This window comes from Bombina bombina, chromosome 11 (assembly GCF_027579735.1).
Source record: "Bombina bombina isolate aBomBom1 chromosome 11, aBomBom1.pri, whole genome shotgun sequence".
NCBI lineage: Eukaryota > Metazoa > Chordata > Amphibia > Anura > Bombinatoridae > Bombina > Bombina bombina.
Window position 1 is genome coordinate 149,919,350 of NC_069509.1, and position 19,025 is coordinate 149,938,374.

Here is a 19,025-nt window from a genome sequence, read left to right on the forward strand (position 1 = left end):
TATTCATTAAAACAGGGTTTAAAGATACACGGTATTGCAAAAATAATAAGACCTCACGTAAAGGGTTAGGGATAAATTAAAAGTTGCACCAAAATAAATACCTTAAAATAATGTGTTACAGTCATATATACTGATAATAACTATTCATATAAATAAAATAAAAAATATTATAAGGGTTAAAAGGTTATGATATATAACAAGGTATTTAAATGGAAAAGGCTATACTGTAATGGATATATACATACATATACATGTCTAAATATGTGTATGTATACATATGCAGGGCTTTTTTCTTGGGGGGTACTCATCTGTACTGAGTACCCCCACCTCTGCCAACTCATAAGAGGTAATATTTGTAATCATCATGTAAATACACTAGTTTTCACATGAGGGGGCTGCAAAATACGTCAGCCATTGTAAATAATGTTGTCCCTTTGCTTTTCTCAAAGTTACTGAGGAGAAAATATTAATCAAAAATCAATGAGTACCTGCACCTTTTTTTTTTGAGTACCGGCCCCTTTTCATATACAAAAAAATCACTGTACACATGCATATATGTGTATACATGTGTATTTTGTTTATATGTGTGTATATATGTATTTTCATATATATATATATATATATATATATATATATATATATATATATATATATATATATATACAAATGTATCCATATGTATGTATACTCTAGAGCCCTTTCCACTCAAATACCTGAAAACAGAAAAATCACGTTTAATCAATATTAATATTTAATTATGTGTTTTACTGTTTATGTACTGTAAATATTTTACTTTCCAATGTTCTTCTCGTTGGGGAAATGTTCTATGCATTTTTAAATTGATATATATATATATATATATATATACATACAGTATATAAATCTCTCTCTCTCTATATATATATATATATCTATATATATATAGTATATATAAAAGTGTAAACCAATCACAAAAAACAAAAATGTGAAAATAAGTGATAGCAGATGTAAAAAATAAAAGACAATAAATATAATAAAGATTCCAATAAAAGATCCAAAGATCTATAATGTATACAAAATATAAAGGATATGTCCAGTGAGTGTGATGGTCTTGAAAGAAATCCTCAAAGTGAAAAAAGAAAAACAATATATAGTGTAACTCTGTGATATATCCAATGTGTTTCAAAGGTATCCTACTCACATGTGATAGAGCTATAGTAAGCTTATTCACTGCACACACCTACTTTTATACTGGTAGGCAAACAGTCTCCCAAGGGCTTCAAGATAAATAATTTATTAAAATATACATATAGAATGCAATAAAACATCCAATACACCAACATACATATGCGTGATCAGAGTCTTTTCTAGGAACATTTAATGTTTACTGTGAGTGATTTACCCCTAATGAGGATGGATGCGGATACAAAGCAGCGTTTACACCACTCTCAATCACTGCTTCCGATACCTGCAGGGTTTACACTCCTTTTCTGATGTAGTTGGGTATAGCTGGATGAGTCCCTGGAGGGAGGTTAAATTCGATGTACGTTTCACTGTTAACCAACGGCTTTTTCAAGGAAGATAGTGCACAGATGAGACCAGAGGAAATTTAAACCCGTGCAGTCACAAGAACCGGAAATGGTGATCCGTATGGACTCCTCGATAGTCATGGGCAATGCCGTTAAGATTTCCAATGAAGTGAACTAAGAAGCCTCTGACTAACATTTTTGTTAAGGGCATTAATCTCATATTAGACAGTATGCAAAACATATATATCAATGTAACAAACATAATTACAGAAACAGATATACGCGTATAATTTGCAATGACAGTGTAAAATTGATAATATATAAAAAGTACCCTGAGTTTAAAGTACACCAAAACAGAAATACAATATAATGCAATTAAAAATATTTGTTCATAAAAAATGGTGTATCTCAAAATCTTTATTCAGTCCATTGGGGATGAGGGAATTCATGTTGTAAATCCACTTCATTTCCATACATCCCAACATGTTTTGCGTATTCCGTCCTCTCCAATGGGCATCAACCTTCCTGATGCCTAGAAATTCTAACTCTGATACATTTTTGTTATGTTTTTTCAAAAAATGGGCAGATAGGGAATGTTACCCCAATGTTTATTAATAATATCTCTCACCTGTCTACTTTGTGTACTATGTTGAAAAATTAACGCCTAGATTTAGAGTTTGGCGTTAGCCGTCAAAAGCAGCGTTAAGGGGTCCTAACGCTGCTTTTTACCGCCCGCTGGTATTTAGAGTCAGTCAGGAAAGGGTCTAATGCTCACTTCCAAGCCGCGACTTTTCCATACCACAGATCCCCTTACGCCAATTGCGTATCCTATCTTTTCAATGGGATCTGCCTAACGCTGGTATTTAGAGTCTTGGCTGAAGTGAGCGGTAGACCCTCTACCGACAAGACTCCATCCGCAGGAAAAAGTCAGTAGTTAAGAGCTTTCTGGGCTAACGCCGGTTTATAAAGCTCTTAACTACTGTGCTCTAAAGTACACTAACACCTATTAACTACCTATGTACCCCTAAACCGAGGTCCCCCCACATCGCCGCCACTCTAACAATTTTTTTTAACCCCTAATCTGCCGACCGCACCCCCCCGCAACCTACATTATACCTATAAACCCCTAATCTGCTGGCCCTAACATCGCCGACACCTACATAATATTTATTAACCCCTAATCTGCCCCTCCAACATCGCCGCTACCTTACCTACACTTATTAACCCCTAATCTGCCGACCAGAGCTCACCGCTTCTCTAATAAATGTATTAACCCCTAAACCACCTCACTCCCGCCTCAAAAACCCTATAATAAATAGTATTAAAAATCAAAAATACATCAGAGCGCCAACTGTTGAAGGCAGGGTCTTGTTACACTTATGTATAAAACTACACAAATTTAAAAGGTGATAACAGTTTATTCAATCTAACAGAAAATTCAATACGTTTCAAAAGTTAAAAATGGGTACAGTAAAAAATCATGGATCCATGTGGTTAACAATAAATAGTAAAAACAGAAGTTGATAACAGCATATAGACTTAGTAATTGATCATTTAAATTTGTTTTCCTTACAATTGATAGTGTAACAAAAAGTTGATGATCTAACAATGAATAATAAAAACAAATGTTGAAACCAGCGTACAAACTTGGAAATTAATATGTCTTACATAAAATGAATAATGTTACAGAAAATATCAATGTTGGTTTGAAACACTAAAAAACATTAAAAGCAATGGTGACCACCCTAATTTGGGCGTCAGCAAGATATGTGTGCGGTTGTTCTGAAACGAAAATAGATTAAATGCAATTAGCTCAAACTGGGTAAGTTGAGACAGAAATTTTTTTTACAGGTGTGTTGGAGCAGTATTAGTATACCGGTACTCCTGACCGGGTGAAAGTGCTAGGCGAAAAGGATAGTTTACGATGTACCCGTGATTGTATAGTAATGTCTCTATTAGCTAGAGGTGAATCCTAGGGTGTATGGCAAATCTGATAACTTAGGCTTGTAATAATCCTTATATTTACAAAAACAATTGTGACAGTGTGTGTGAGAGAAAAAATAGCAGACAGTAAAATTGCAGCTGCAAGAATAGAGCGCTGCAAACAAATTCAACCGCAAATAGTGTCAGTTCTCAAAAATAATGTGGGTGAAGTACCAACTTCAAAAATAAACACGGCAAAAAGTTATTAGTGACAGTCTATTCCAAAAATTGTGACGAAACAGGTGCCTAAAGAAAAAAAAAAAAAAAGTAAAAGAGTGAAGTTCACAGGTTGAGTGGTTCAGGACCTTAAGAGTGATTATAGCAAATTCTTTTCACAAATGCAGATATTCCCCCAAAAAGTAGTGTGTATCACAAAGCGATTCCCATTTTCTATGTGTAGATAGTTCCTGAACAATGTATACGGGTTTTTCAGCGTCGGTTCAAAAAGTGGTTCGCGAATTATTCCCTCTGTTAAAAGAAATATATAATAGTGTAGATTGCTTTGACTAATATAAATATAAGAGAGCTACTTACCAGTCGACGCGTTTCGGTCATACACTGACCTTTATCAAGACTGTTTTTTTGTGCAAACAGGGGTCTTTAAATACCCTGATAGTAATAGGTATGTTTCATGATACCGGAAATGTTTCTTTAGGAGTTCCGGTTCATTGTGGATGAATTTTATCTAATATTTAGTACGTTTGTGGTTCAATGTATTTGCGTATACAGCTCAAATGCTTCTATGTAATGTATTTAAAGGTGTTGAAGTTGTATTTCTAAAAAGTATATAATTTTTGCCGATTTTTCCGTTCCGTCTTTTAGGTGTTTACTTGTCTGGAAGTGTGGCAAATTCTGTTTACTCATTGGTTAAGAAAGAAGGTGTGTAAAAAGACACATATCCTGATTGGGTAAAAACAGTCAAAGCCTATATCTTTCTAAAGTATATAGAATATGATCTGCCAATCTTTATCGGTTGTTGTTATGGCGATATATTACATTACTTGTATATTATGGGTCTGAAAGTTTATGTTAAACGATAGACATATATTAGGATTAGGAAGTTTTCGATCTAGTAGGTTTTAAATTTCTTACAACATTTTTTGTGTTTTGTTTATACATATGGACCCATACAGATAACCTCCAACATTACGGATGGTTCAATATTTGTACGTTTTACCAATTTATAATTTCAGTTGTCGTTCTGACATTTTTAAAAAAGTTTTTTTATTTTTTATAGGATTATTTTAAAAGGCTCAGATGTTTGCCTTTTTATAATTTGTTATAATTTTATAAGAGGCTCAGATGTATTTTTGATCTTCTCCTATCTGTGACTTTGTTGATAGTCTCATTTATTTAAAGGGGTTTGTTTCGTAGAGAAAGGAGGAGGAGAATTTTCTTAGTGAAAGCGCATTGTATTGCGACTCTATGAGATTGAGCAATTCTCAGGTTTTTACACTTGATTTAAGTGTTTATGTATCTCTTTTCGAATAAAATATTTGAGAGAACAAGGGAGTGTAAATTTTAGAACTTCTGTCATAATGGCCAAAGTAAATTTGTTCTTTATAGTATAAGTTCTTAGGGTGTCAATCTTGCTCTGTCTAGTAAATGAATGTGTTGTAGCGATTTTTTATCCGATCCCCCACAACATCTAGTTTGCTAAAAGGAATGTGTTATTAATGTGAGTCTGAATTTCGGGTGAGTTATTAAGGGCAATGGCTCAACTAGCCAAAGTATTATTGGTCTGAGTTAATGAATATTTTTATCCTAAATTAATATGTATGTTTTTATCCTAAGAAGCTCTTGTTTTCGTTACTCATTCCAACTGGCAGAGTGGAAGTGTACTGTGTTTAAATGTGTCCTCACAATTGGGGAAATATTTTTCAAAAATTTGTTCTTGGAAAAGTGTATATTTAGCGAAAAACAAAAAGAGATGCCGGATTGCAATTACAATGTTGTGCATTGAAAAATGTCAACTCTTATTAGTAAAATAACAGTAACAATAGCTATGGGAAAATTTGGACGAGAAAGGGATTAATAGATATATAGCAGAGTGAAAAACACTTAAAAATCAAAGTGTTTTACTTTATAGTAATATTTCACCTCGGTCAAGGTGAGTTTTTCATCATGTGTAACATAATTTCATGAAAGTTTCTTTAGGACGAATCTACTATGGGGTACTAGTATGAACAGAAAGAGAAACCAAGTGCAATAATCATAGTCATGCCCCAGGGAGAGAGACAGATCCACATAGTCTCACTTTTGGAAGTCCGATGTAGGCTAGAGGAGTTTAATTTTATCTTTAGAGTACTTGAGGTTTGGAAGATGAGACAGATTACAAAAAAATACATCGCCGACACCTAACTTCAAGTATTAACCCCTAATCTGCCGACCGTACCTCGCCGCTACTCTAATAAATGTATTAACCCATAAAGCTAAGTTTAACCCTAAAAATAACACCCCCCTAAGTTAAATATAATTTTATTCTAACGAAATAAATTAACTCTTATTAAATAAATTAATCCTATTTAAAGCTAAATACTTACCTGTAAAATAAACCATAATATAGCTACAATATAACGAATAATTATATTGTAGCTATTTTAGAATTTATATTTATTTTACAGCAACTTTGTATTTATTTTAACTAGGTACAATAGCTATTAAATAGTTATTTACTATTTAATAACTACCTAGTTAAAGTAATTACAAAATTACCTGTAAAATAAATCCTAACCTAAGTTACAATTAAACCTAACACTACACTATCAATAAATAAATTCAATCAATTAACTACAAGTACCTACAATTAAATAAACTAACCTAAATTACAAAAAAACCCCACTAAATTACAAAAAATAAAAAAAGATTACAAGAATTTTAAGCTAATTACACCTACTCTAAGCCCCTTAATAAAATAACAAAGCCCCCAAAATAAAAAGAAAATCCCTACCCTAATCTAAATTAAAAAAGCTAACAGCTCTATTACCTTACCAGCCCTTAAAAGGGCTTTTTGAGGGGCATGCCCCAAAGAAATCAGCTCTTTTGCCTGTAAAAAAAACACAATACCACCCCCCAACATTACAACCCACCACCCACATACCCCTACTCTAACCCAAACCCCCCTTAAATAAACCTAACACTACCCCCCTGAAGATCTCCATACCTTGATTCGTGTTCACCCAGCCGGGCACCGATGGACCAAAAGAGGACATCCGGAGCGGCAGAAGTCTTCATCCTATCCGGGCAGAAGAGGACATCCAGACCGGTAGACATCTTCATCCAAGCGGCATCTTCTATCTTCATCCATCCGGAGCGGAGCCATCTTCTTCCAGCCGATGCAGATCCATCCTTCTGCCACAACGCCTACTCGCCGAATGAAGGTTCCTTTAAATGACGTCATCCAAGATGGCGTCCCTCGAATTCCGATTGGCTGATAGGATTCTATCAGCCAATCGGAATTAAGGTAGGAAAAATCTGATTGGCTGATTGAATCAGCCAATCAGATTCAAGTTCAATCGGATTGGCTGATCCAATCAGCCAATCAAATTGAGCTTGCATTCTATTGGCTGTTCCGATCAGCCAATATAATGCGAGCTCAATCTGATTGGCTGATTGGATCAGCCAATCCGATTGAACTTGAATCTGATTGGCTGATTCAATCAGCCAATCAGATTTTTCCTACTTTAATTCCGATTGGCTGATAGAATCCTATCAGCCAATCGGAATTTGAGGGACGCCATCTTGGATGACGTCATTTAAAGGAACCTTCATTCGGCGAGTAGGCGTCAGTAGAAGAGGATGGATCCGCGTCGGCTGGAAGAAGATGGCTCCACTCCGCTCCGGATGGATGAAGATAGAAGATGCCGCTTGGATGAAGATGTCTACCGGTCCGGATGTCCTCTTCTGCCCGGATAGGATGAAGACTTCTGCCGCTACGGATGTCTTCTTTTGGTCCAACGGTGCCCGGTTGGGTGAAGACGACTCAAGGTAGGGAGATCTTCAGGGGGGTAGTGTTAGGTTTATTTAAGGGGGGTTTTGGTTAGAGTAGGGGTATGTGGGTGGTGGGTTGTAATGTTGGGGGGTAGTATTGTGTTTTTTTTACAGGCAAAAGAGCTGATTTCTTTGGGGCATGCCCCGCAAAAAGCACTTTTAAGGGCTGGTAAGGTAATAGAGCTGTTAACTTTTTTTAATTTAGATTAGGGTAGGGAATTTTTTATTTTGGGGGCTTTGTTATTTTATTAGGGGGCTTAGAGTAGGTGTAATTAGCTTAAAATTCTTGTAATCTTTTTTTATTTTTTGTAATTTAGTGTTTGTTTGTTTTTTGTAATTTAGTTTAGTTTATTTAATTGTAGGTACTTGTAGTTAATTGATTTAATTTATTTATTGATAGTGTAGTGTTAGGTTTAATTGTAACTTAGGTTAGGATTTATTTTACAGGTAATTTTGTAATTATTTTAACTAGGTAGCTATTAAATAGTAAATAACTATTTAATAGCTATTGTACCTAGTTAAAATAAATACAAAGTTGCCTGTAAAATAAATATAAATTCTAAAATAGCTACAATATAATTATTTGTTATATTGTAGCTATATAAGGGTTTATTTTACAGGTAAGTATTTAGCTTTAAATAGGAATACTTTATTTAATAAGAGTTAATTTATTTTGTTAGATTAAAATTATATTTAATTTAGGGGGGTGTTAGGGTTAGACTTAGCTTTAGGGGTTAATACATTTATTAGAGTAGCGGCGAGGTCCGGTCGACAGATTAGGGGTTAATACTTGAAGTTAGGTGTCGGTGATGTTAGGGAGGGCAGATTAGGGGTTAATACTATTTATTATAGGGTTTTTGAGGCGGGAGTGAGGCGGTTTAGGGGTTAATACATTTATTAGAGTAGCGGCGAGCTCCGGTCGGCAGATTAGGGGTTAATAAGTGTAGGTAGGTAGCGGCGACATGGGGGGGGCAGATTAGGGGTTAATAAATATAATATAGGTGTTGGCGATGTTAGGGGCAGCAGATTAGGGGTACATAGGAATAATGTAGGTTGCGGCGGTGTACAGAGCGGCAGATTAGGGGTTAATTGTGTAATGCAGGTGTCAGCGATAGCGCGGGCGGCAGATTAGGGGTTAATAAGTGTAAGGTTAGGGGTGTTTAGACTCGGGGTTCATGTTAGGGTGTTAGGTGCAGACTTAGAAAGTGTTTCCCCATAGGAAACAATGGGGCTGCGTTAGAAGCTTAACGCTGATTTTTTGTAGGTGTTAGTTTTTTTTTCAGCCCAAACTGCCCCATTGTTTCCTATGGGGGAATCGTGCACAAGCACGTTTTTCCAGCTAGCCGCTACCGTAAGCAATGCTGGTATTGAGAGTTGAAGTGGCGGTAAATATGCCTTTACACTCCCTTTTTGGAGCCTAACGCAGCCCTTCAGAGAACTCTCAATACCAGCGTTGTTTAAAAGGTGCGGGGGAAAAAAAAGGAGTGTTAGCTACGCGGGTCTTTACCGACAAAACTCTAAATCTAGCCGTAAGGTATTATTCATTTTGGAATTATCATATTGCTTTTTTGACTTTTGGCTTTTTATATATGAGGAGTTTTTTTCTGTCTTTGTTTGCAATCTCCTCTATAGATTTCTCTAAGTCTGCTCTTGGGTAATTGTTTTCTTAAAAACATTTTTTTAATATATCCGACTGTTTTCTATATTCATTTATTTCTTTGCAATTTCTCCTAATGTGGAGAAATTGCCCCTTTTGTATATTTTTTAGCCAAAAAGGAAAGGACTGATCACGCATATGTATGTTGGTGTATTGGATGTTTTATTGCATTCTATACGTATACACGTATTTTAATAAATTATTTATCTTGAAACCCTTGGGAGACTGTTTGCCTACCAGTATAAAAGTAGGTGTGCGCAGTGAATGAGCTTACTATAGCTCCATCTTATGTGAGTAGGATACAGTTGAAACACATTCTTTGTACCATTGGGTATATCACAGAGTTACTCTTTATATTGTTTTTCTTTTTTCCCTTTGAGGATTTTTTTAAGACCATCGGATTTGATCACAACACTCACTGGACACATCCTTTATATTTTGTATACATTATAGAGCTTTGGATCTTTTATTGAAATCTTTATTATATTTATTGTCTTTTTTTTTACATCTGCTATCACATTTATTTTCACATATTTGTTTTTGTGATTGGTTTACACTTTTATATATACTTCTGTTTTTGTTGTGTATATTATTGGTATACTTTGTTGTATACATTTTGTTAGTTCAATATATCACTTTTTCGTAATAGGAGGACTGCTACCTCCACAGTAGATTTTTTTTTTGAAGACACTCTAAACTCTAATGATTGTAAAACCACCTCACAGAGGAGCAAATGAAAGAAACTGAGTATTTTTAAAAGAAATTAAATATCACCTAGAAATTGTGACATTAGAAAAAATATCTTAAAGAACAAATCAACTCTAGAGGTTTACGAATACTTAAGAACCCTTCATTTGGACAAGATAATCTTGTTTTCTAGACTAAATGGATCCATATTTTTGAAGAAAGTACTAAAAAGTTGAAGCATCTCATTATTAACAAAAGAAAGCTTTAGATGAAATAAATATATTATCAAATTAATATCCTAGAAGAAAAAGTAATTCCTTATATGGAGAATAAAGGTTATAGAGACTTATCAAAAAGGATAGATGATAGTTTAGATAATGTCAAATCAGAAATCAAAATTATTAAAAAAAAGAACTATGCAAGAGATCTGGAAGACTATAGGGAAAGAAAAGAGAGAAATTATCGCACTCAGCACTATAATAAGACAGACACTAGAGTAATTCAACAACAAAATACCACTACACACCAACATTCTAATCATTCAAGAATACCTAAAACATATAATAGTGGTCACTCCCATAACACTTACTTACGAATGCTAATCAACCAATACAGCCCAGATATCAGGTTCAACATCATGAGGACAATTAGAATGATAATGTTGAGTGGATAAAACCTAGAAAGCCATTCAGAACATGTAGAGCACAACCAAATGTAGAAGTGGTAACTAGCAATAGATATAATAGTTTAGAAAATTTCGATTCTGAGGAAGAAGAGGTTTTTTTAGAGGCTGGAAAGAGAAGGTAGCAACGAAAAGAATTAGATGTATTCAGTAAAAGAAGAAGGAACACATAAAGGCACAATTATTAAGAAATAATAAAAAAGTAACTAAGAGGCCTACTTATCAAGCAGTCAACTGTGCTGCATTCAACGGCACCAATACGCTAGCATGACATTGCCTAACATCGCGGCCACGAACCTGAATACGTTCTCCTTATTTATTAAAAAAGCTGTCAAAAAGCTGAGCACCAAGTACGGGGTGATGAGCAGCGAACTGTTGTTAACTAACAGTCATCAATCTCGCTGCTATTTGGCTTTTTCCCAACTTTATTTATACCCTGTTATTAAACACCGCCACTATACTAAAATGTTTAACCCTTATCCCGCCACTCCAGGACCCCACCGCAACTAAATAAAGTTATTAACCTCCATCCCGCTGCTCCCAGAGCCCACTGAAACTCTAATAAAGTTATTAACCCCTATCCCTCCGCTCCCGGAGCCCACCGCAACTAAATTAATTTATTAACCCCTAAACCCCTGGCCTCCCACATCACTACCACTTACTAAACCTATTAACCCCTAAACCACCAGCCCCCACATCGCCATAAACTAAATTAACCTATTAAGCCCTAAACCTAACAACCCGCTAACTTTACATTAAATATTAATTCATCCCTATCTTATAATAAATTTAAACTTATCTTTAGATTTAAATTAAACTATATTAAACTATTAGTTAACCTACCCTAACTATTATACTAAAATTACAATAAACTATATTAAACTAATAATTAACCTACCCTAACTGTTATATTAAAATTACATTAAACTACAACTATATTATATAGTTAAAAAACTAAACCCTACTCAAATAATTTAAATCTACTATTAAAAATTAAATTATCAAATATTTAAACTAATTACACCTAATCTAAGAGCCCTATGAAAATAAAAAGCCCCCCAAAATAAAAAAAAACCCCTAGCCTACAATAAACTACCAATGGCCCTTAAAAGGGCCTTTTGCGGGGCATTGCCCCAAAGAAATCAGCTCTTTTGCCTGTAAATAAAAATACAAATACCCCCCCAACAGTAAAACTCACCACCCACACAAACAACCCCCCCAATAAAATTCTATCTAAAAAACATAAGCTCCCCATTCCCCTGAAAAGGGCATTAGAATGGGCATTGCCCTTAAAAGGGCATTTAGCTCTTTTTCTGCCAAAAGTCCCTAATCTAAAATTAAAACCCATCCAATAAACCCTTTAAAAAAACCTAACACCTAACACTAACCCCCTAAGATCCATTTACAGTTTTTGAAGACCCAACATCCATCCTCAATGAAGCGGCAAGAAGTCCTCAGCGAAGCCGGCAGAAGTCTTCATCCAAGCAAGCCAAAGTCTTCATCCAAGCCGACAGAAGTCTTCATCCAGACGACATCTTCTATCTTCATCCATCTGGCGCGGAGCGGCTCCATCTTCAAGACATCCAGCGTGGAGCATCCTCTTCAATCAACGTCTTCTGGAACAATGAAGTTTCCCTTTAAATGACGTCATCCAAGATAGCGTCCCTTACATTCCAATTGGCTGATAGAATTCTATCAGCCAATAGGAATTAAGGTTGAAAAAATACAATCAGCCAATAGGATTGAGCTTGCATTCTATTGGCTATTCCAATCATTATGTTAGGGTGTTAGGTGTAAACGTTACCATAGAAATCAATGGGATATCCGGCAGCAGCGAACATTAACTTTTGCTGATTTCAGACTCCCATTGATTTCAGACTCCCATTGATTCCTATGGCATCCGCGGCCTCCAGGGTGGCAGATTGAAAAGCAGGTATGCTGGGCCAGAATAGTGGTGAGCGTACTGGTTAGAAATTTGATAACTTGCAAAAGTTGTCAGATAGTGCCGAATTTGTATTCGAACATCTGTAATGACGTAAGCATTGATCTGTGTTGGATTGAAACCGGCAGATCTTATGTTACATCACAGATTTCAACTTTTGCCGGTCTGTAGGCTTTGATAAATGAGGCGAATCAAGCTAGCCACAATTACGCTGCAGAATTCCAGCGTATTTGCAGTTGACGGCTTGATAAATAGGCCTCTAAGACTGAAACCAAAGGCATATTTAATTTTTCCTCTGTAAACTTTACAACTAATCAAACTTCTGTCCTTAATAGAGGTTTAAATATTGCCTCTAGCTATTGTATGAACAAATATGACACCTATATTGGTATACAAAAATGTATTAGAAATATTTGCGTAAAAAAACACTTTGCCATAAATCCCATTTTGAGATCTAATGAACCAATAACTAATACCTATACACATGTAGAGGTAAATCAATATAGATCAGCTCCCATGGATACTTTTTTAGAACTGACTCACAGAGATCTCCAAAGCTTAAAAACTAATTATGGGTAAAATCTAACTACTAAAGAACAAACAGCACTACAGCAATTAAAAGAAAATTTTAGCATCATAATTAAGCCTGCAGATAAAGGGGACAGGACTGTAATATTAGACAAAGCTGATAGAATGTTATAGACAACTTAACGACCCCCAGATCTATACTAAATTACTCTCTAATTCAGTTAATAAATTTAAACACAGATTGGAATCATATTTACTAGAAGGCTTAAATAAGAACATTCTAAATAAAAATTAATAGAATTTTTGGGAAAAAAAATTCCCCAAAACTCCTAATTTTTATATATTACTGAAAATTCATAAAGATCCCATTAATCCACTGGGATGTCCAATCGTCTCAGGGATAGATTCCCTGACAAGTAACTTGTCTCTGTATTTAGATCAATTATTACAACCCTACGTTAGCCAAACCAGGGCATATGTAAAAGATACTATCAGTTTATTAAACATATTAGAAAATCTAGAATGGAAAGATTTGTGGTGGCTGGTTACCAGCAATGTATCTTCTCTGTTCACTATCATAGATAAATCTCTAGGAATAACTGTGGTTTAAGAAATTCTTCAGAAAGATGTCAATCTAAATCCAATTCAGTTGAACTTCATTTTGGAAGGAATTAAAATTATCTTAGAAACAAATTACTTCTGGTTCAATGGTGAATATTTTTTACAAACTAGTTGTACGGCGATGGGCACCAGGTTTGCACCCAGTTATGCCAATTTGTATATGGCGATTTGGGAAGATATATTCATCTACTAATCCAACTGGGCGCAATACCTGGTGACCTATCGCCGCTACATAGATGACCTATTTATAATTTGGTCCGGAAATGAACTACAACTACTAGAATTCATTGATTATCTGAAAAACAATTAATACAATGTTAGTTTAACTTGGAAATATAGTTAGGAGAAGATAGAATTTCTATACCTGGAAATATACAATGAAGACCATATACTCAAAAGTAGGAATTTTTGTTAAGTCGATAGATGTTAACAATTATATAGACACCAATAGTTGTTACTAGAAATTGTGGCTAACAAATATACCAAAGGGGTAATTTCTCTGGATTATAAGAACTTGCAAAGAAATAAATGAATATAAAAAACATATATTCAATATATATTTAAAAAAGTTTTTAGAAAAAAATTACCCAAGAACAGACTTAGAGAAATATGAGGAGATTGCAAACAAAGACAGAAAAAAACTCCTCATATATAAAGATAAGTCAAAAAAGCAATATGAGAATTCCAAAATGAATAATACCTTAATTTTTCAACATAGTACACAAAGTAGACAGTTGAGAGATATTATTAATAAACATTGGAGTATATTAATGCGGGACCCAATTTTGGGAGAGTTTTTGGGAGCCTGCCCAAATTTAATTTTTAAAAAGGTACCTAACCTTAAAGCACAATTATCGAATAAAATCGTAATAAAAGATGATAATAAGAAAAATTGGTTACTGCCCTCTAAAATGGGATTTAGAAGATGTCAGGACTGTAATGCTTGCAGGCAGATGAAAAAAAAGTGATAGATTAGTAGATACTTTTTATTCTAGTGACAGAAAAAAGAAATACATTAAACAATTCATTACATGTAACAGCAAAAATGGAGTATATTTATTACGTTGTTCGTGTGACCTAATATATATAAATCGCACTTCTAGACTTTTGAAAACCAGACTGCATGAACACATATGGACTGAATAAAGATTTTAAGATACACCATTTTTTATGAACAAATTTTTTTTTAATTGCATTATATTGTATTTCTGTTTTGGTGTACTTTAAACTCAGGATACTTTTTATATATGATCAATTTTACACTGTCATTGCGAATTATGTAATGCAAATACGTGTATATCTGTTTCTGTATTCATGTTTGTTACACCCCCTCTGAAGAAGCGTTCTTGTAAAACGCGCGTCAGGGGTCCTTTGGAGTAGCTCTGTCTCTCCATTGTTTTAATTTTGCTTACCATGCATAAAGACTGACCTCCCTTGCATATACTATAATATTTAAACCCAGCAGTTAGCTTAAAAGCGAAAATGATTAAAATAATTTAATTTCAGCCCTTGGATTGTAAGGGCTTTTCATAGTCAGATATAATTACTGCTGGTTTATACTAACTCTAACTACATTATTTGATTGGGAGCCCCACTGTCACTGCTGGTTTAAGTGTTTTTAACTATTTGAGCTCAAGCTATTTGTGTGTGTGTGTTTTTCTTTTCTAATTTTCCAAGATATTTTGAATAAAGTTATCTAGTGTGAATGAAAATGTAACTGCTGCAAATGCAACCTAATGACAAATACACTACAAACAGAACCTTTATTCTCTAACGCAGATTAAAAGCTCTTTACACTCTGTACATTTACTTTATTGGTTGTGAATTGCTCTTAGCTTTTGTTCTGCAGCAGGTAGTCTTATTATATACATAATCAGAAACTATTTTAGATACCATTGATCTATATAAGTCTCCTGTCCAAATTATTCTGCTTCCCCTACCGTATATTGTAATCTAGCATATATAATATTGAAAGAGGTTTCTTAAAACATTCCCTATCTGCCCATTTTTTTTTTTTAAAAACATCAGGAAGGTTGATGCCCATTGGAGAGGAGGGATACGCAAAACATGTTGGGATGTATTAAAATTAAATGGATTTACAACATGAATTCCCTCATCCCCAATGGACTGAATAAAGATTTTGAGATACACCATATTTTATGAACAATCATTTTATTGCATTATATCATATTTCTGTTTTGGTGTACTTAAAACTCAGTGTACTTTTTATATATTATCAATTTTACACTGTCATTGCGAATTATGTAACACGAATACGTGTATATCTGTTTCTATAATCATGTTTGTTACATTGATAAATATGCTTTGCATACTGTCTAATATGAGATTAATGCCCTTAACAAAAATGTTATTCAGAGACTTCTTAGTTCCCTTCATTGGCAATCTTAACCATGACTATCATGGAGTCCATACGGATCAATTTCCAGTTCTTGTGACTGCACAGATTTAAATTTCCTCTGGTCTCATTTACGCATCTTCCTTGAAAAAGCCATTGGTTAACAGTGAAACGTACGTTGGATTTTACCTCCCTCCAGCGACTCATTCAGCTATACCCAACTACATCAGAAAAGGAGTGTAAACCCTGCAGGTATCGGAAGCGGTGATCGCGAGTGGTGTGAACACTGCTTTGTATCTGCATCCATCCTCATTAGGGGTAAATCACTCACAGTTAATATTGACTGTTCCTAGAAAGGACTCTGATCATGCATATGTATGTTGGTGTATTGGATGTTTTATTGTATTCTATATGTATTTTTTAATAAATTGTTTATCTTGAAGCCCTTGGGAGACTGTTTGCCTACCAGTATAAAAGTAGGTGTGTGCAGTGAATGAGATTACTATAGCTCCATCACATGTGAGTAGGATACCGTTGAAACACATTCTTTGTACCATTGGATATATCACAGAGTTACACTATATATTGTTTTTCTTTTTTCACTTTGAGGATTTCTTTCAAGACCATCGGATTTGATCACAACACTCACTGGACATATCATTTATATTTTGTATACGTTATAGAGCTTTGGATCTTTTATTGAAATCTTTATTATATTTATTGTCTTTTTTTTAGATCTGCTATCACATTTATATATATATATATATATATATATATATATATATATATACACATACATATAAAAATCGTGCTCTGTTATCATATGAAGACAGATGCCTGCAGCTTAGGTACGGAAGCTCTCCGCTTTCACTTTATATCCGAGGCTGCTGGAACTTTCTGGAGCTATGAAGTATATATACATTATATGGTACGATGGGCAAAGTACCGCATGATGAATATATACATCATTTTGTGTCAAGGGGTTACATTCTCCTTCTCTTACTCTCGTATTTATTGCATTTCTCCACCAATAAGTAAAGGAACATGAAAGACAAAATTAAACTTTCATGATTCAAATAGATCGTACAATTTACTTCTGTTATCAAATTTACATAATTATTTTGGTATCCTTTGTTGAACAGTACACCTAGCTGAGAATGAGCACAGCAATGCCCTAGTGAGAGCTAACCAATGATTGGTGGTTACACAAAAATGCCTTTTGTCATTAGCTCACCATATGTGTTTAGCTCTGTCCCAGCAGTGCATTTCTGCTCTGAAGCTGACTTTGCAGATGGTAAACTTATAGTTACATAGTAGCATACGTGCAATAAGCATAATAAGAAAATACTCTAACATATTAGAGTATTTTATTTTTACATTTTTATGTACCTCAAAACAGGCAAAAGTCAAACGACTTATAGAGTGATACATGGATGTATGGATGGACAGAAAGATAGATAGATATATAGATAGACAGATAGGCGATAGATAGATAGATAGATAGACAGATAGGCGATAGATAGATAGATAGATAGATAGATAGATAGATAGACAGACAGATAGATAGATAGATAGATGCTAGATAGATAGATAGATAGATAGATAGATAGATAGATAGATAGACATATTAGATAGACAGGTGATAGACAGGTGATAGATATATAATAGAAAGATGGAAACATTATAGATAGATAGATTGATAGATAGATAGATAGATAGATACATAGATAGCTAGATAATAGAAAGATTGTAACATTATAGATAGATAGTATATAGATAGATAATAGAAAGATAGATGATAGATAGATAGATAGGTAGATAGATAGATAGATAGATAGATAGATAGATGGATAATAGATAGATAGACAGAAAAACAGACAGATAGATAGAGAATAGAAAGATATAAACATTATCTATAGATAGATAGAAATAGAATGATAGATAATAGAAAAATAGATAGATGATAGATAGATAGATAGATAGATAGATACAGATAGTTATACAGATAGAGAGAGTCAGACAGTAAGACAGACAGATAGATAAATAGCTAGATAGCTAGATAGATAATAGATAAGTAATAGATAGACAGATAGATAGATGATAGATAAATAATAGATAAACAGAAAGACAGACAGAGATAGATAGACAGATAAATAGATAGATAGACAGCATTAGGTCTGCATTTTACAAACAGAGACATATGGAGAAGCAATTTTCTCATGTTTACTTTCTGAAGCACAATGTTCAGCTAGGGAATAATACTGCATTCTGTTTATCTCTGAAAGGTTGTAATAATATTATTGTAATTCCATAAACTGCTAAACGGGTTTGGAATACACATTAATATATTGATATTATTCATACTATAAACATCCTAGAATCTGTGAGTTTTATACAAAAAGAACATTAATTATATATAGTATGATGATAGGCACGATTATTGCTTGTCTCAGGTATAGACAAAGGATATTGTTTATAAAACATACTGCCTGCTCCAAATCTTGTTATTATTTGGCCTACCGGTAATAGTTTCTAGTGGAAATATATTACTTTCTTTGTAACTGTTTCCAAATATGGGTGTAATTTATCCTTCGGAATAGCTACACATTTCACTGAGTGACTAAGTCACAAAATTGAATTTATCCTCTTCTGGGAAGCTGCTTTTTTCATTGTAATGGTCTCTGTTTTTTTCTTTTTCATGATAAAGCTGACCAAATGCTTTAACAGACTCATCTAACATACTGTGTCTGTTTTTATGCTCAGCTGTGCAATGTCCTGTGCAAAATATTATCACATGCTCACATGACAGTTTTCATGTTCAGAATTATGTCTCATTTATATTATTTATTTATAAAAAGCACCTTTTATATGGGGTATTATAATGCAAAAAAAAAAAAAAAAAGCTCAAATTCATTAGAGCATTTTAGTATTGCACTAATTGTTGCCAGAAACTATGGGGTTATTTACAATGTTGAACTTGTTTTCAGCAAATTACAGTATGTGAAACTCAGCCAGTATTGTCAGTGTTTTTTTTCCAGTGATTACAATCATATTATGCCTCTCATTAATAC

The 19,025-nt window shown here is 34.1% G+C and overlaps 1 long non-coding RNA gene across 1 annotated transcript in view; it reads right to left on the reverse strand.

Annotated features, from left to right (window-relative positions):
* LOC128642433 (uncharacterized) overlaps positions 1 to 19,025 on the reverse strand; it is a 401,130-nt gene that overhangs the window by 145,885 nt on the left and 236,220 nt on the right. The window lies entirely within an intron of this gene.